General features: G+C 33.4%; 1 protein-coding gene across 1 annotated transcript in view; it reads right to left on the reverse strand.

Moving 5' to 3' along the window:
* The window catches only part of LOC138007826 (proline-rich transmembrane protein 1-like), a 43,053-nt gene that overhangs the window by 39,404 nt on the left and 1,149 nt on the right, over positions 1–2,500 (reverse strand). The gene's annotated exons all lie outside the window — the stretch shown is intronic.

Below are 2,500 nucleotides of genomic sequence, written 5' to 3' on the forward strand. Positions count from 1 at the left end.
TTGTTTAATATATTTATGAATGATTTGCATGTGACTGAAAATACTACCTTATCTACATATACAGATGATACGCAAGTTTTCTATGCGGGAAATGAGACCGTGGAAGTCGAGCAGGCTATCAATTCTGATCTTCAAAGGGTAGACAACTGGTTTGATAAGAATGGAATGCAAAGGAACCCCAGTAAATATAAAGCTATTGCCTTTGGCAATTCACACTCTGATCCAAAGTTTGTGTGTGAGAACACTGTTATTCCTCTGTAAGATGATATGGACTTACTCGGTGTTACAAATTAAAATTTGACGCGCATGTGGCAAAGATATGCCGTAGAGTTAGTCAGGAGGTAGCAGTTCTAAAGAGAATAAAGATGATACTACCGTTTGATACACGCATGAACCTCTATCGGGAATAATTATTTTAATTATTGTGCCGAAACATGGCATTTTTGCAGCAAGCGCACGTCAGATAAATTAGAGAAAATTAACGAGAGAGCACTGCACTTTGTTTACCAACACAATAATTCTTTATATGAAATGTTGCTAAAAAAAGTGTGGTCAGCAAACATTGTTAAACCAAAGAATCGCTACGATACTGACTACAGTTTATAGAATAGTTAATAATCAGGACGTATCGACCTCGCTTTGTGATTTACTAAAATTAAGAGAAAGTCGTTATAATCTACGAGGAGACGCAATTTTGACATTGCCGAAAGTAAATACCACCAAGTACGGATTGAAATCGATGAGATATCAGGGGGCCAAGATATGGAACGCATTGCAAAATGATCGCAGGAAAATAAGTAACTATAAATTGTTTAAGAAAAGTGCTTTAAAGATAGACCTGACTAGCCGCTGCTCCTAGTGCTGATTAAGATGAAATATATTTTTTTCCTCTCAATATTAATAAGTTTTTAAGATTTTTCTTCTTGTAAATGCACAAAAATGACCGAGTATTTGTAGCAATATTGGTGTTTGATATGGTACCATAACATTGCTGTTAAGTGATAAAGTGTTGTAGTGTCAATCCTTCTAATGAGAACGTTTCTTTCAAGTGTTGAAACTGGTGTGAGCCACCTTAATTTAATACTCAGAAAAGAACTAATGCCAAAGAAAAAACATATCAGTCTATATCAAAATGTCATTTACACAGCTGGAAAATCATTCTCAGTTGTTACGTGGCCGTTATTTTGCAAATGAAAGATTCGTGCCCTGCAAATTTGACATTTGTAGCTCATAATTAACAAAATTAAACAAAATTACCTAAAATAGCGTGACCTAGCCATTTTAAACCATCCATCACCTTTTTTAGGCTTTCGTATTTTAGATCTAAGCAAAACTCTTATGTACGATTTTCATTATAATTATATCAAACAAAAGTACAATAATAAAGCAAAAGTATTATTCACAGACACAGATTCACTGACTGAAACCACTGATATGTATAAAGACTTTTGGGATGATAAAAATTAGTTTGACAGCAGTGATTACTCTAAAGATAGTAAGTTCTATGATGAAAAAAATAAGATCATAGGTAAATTCAAAGATGAGGCAGCTGGTTTAGTTATAAAAGAATTTATTGGCCTCAAAGCAAAATGTACTCTTACATCAAGGATAATAATCAGCATAGCAAAACAGCAAAAGGTATTAAAAAGATTGTGATCAAAAAAGACATCAAACATGAAGATTACAAACAAACTCTATTCAATAACAAACAAATGTATCATACCATGAAAACCATTAGAAGCAACAATCATCAACTTGGAAGCTATGAGCTGAACAAAGTGTCACTTAGCTGCTTTGATGATAAGAGATAAATACATGATAATGCAATAATAAGTTATGCATATGGTCATTATAAAGTTTACTGCTAAAGTTTACTCATAAAGTTTACTTATAAAGTTTATCAAATGTCACGCTATCTTGATTATATGAATATTTAACACACTTCATGCATGCATCTTCTAAAGTCACTTCCAAAATAAAAACCAATGAAAAATGAAAAATGAAAGTTGCGTTTGGTTAAAACTGACTTGAATATATTTATTAGATCATTTTCATGGGAAAAACCCCCTTTCTTTATTTCCGAGAATGTCATGCTTTGTGATTCTTTCATGTTCCATTTGATTGATTATGTGAATATTTAATCATGTAGTTTGTTGCTTGGTAATATATTTTTTAAAAACATGTACTTTAATTTTTTAGTAAATTTTGAATCCAACGCAAGTCATATTTCAACGCAAAATCCCAAGGTCAAATTCAACGTAAAATCAAACGCAAAATCCCAAGGTCAAATTGGTACCCCCAACTACTATACTACTCAGTTGGCAAAGACAAAGTGCATCTGGAGATGGATTTGTTTGCCTACAAGATGAGGGCTAGCATCATCTCATAGTCAACCATCGCTTCAACTTTGTTGCTCCAGACAAAAGAGCCCACAGCAGGGCACTATGAAGACATGATGGCAAGTGGAAATGAAGTATGCCTCTTACAGGAACATCCATGG

The sequence above is a fragment of the Montipora foliosa genome, chromosome 6, assembly GCF_036669935.1.
Source record: "Montipora foliosa isolate CH-2021 chromosome 6, ASM3666993v2, whole genome shotgun sequence".
NCBI lineage: Eukaryota > Metazoa > Cnidaria > Anthozoa > Scleractinia > Acroporidae > Montipora > Montipora foliosa.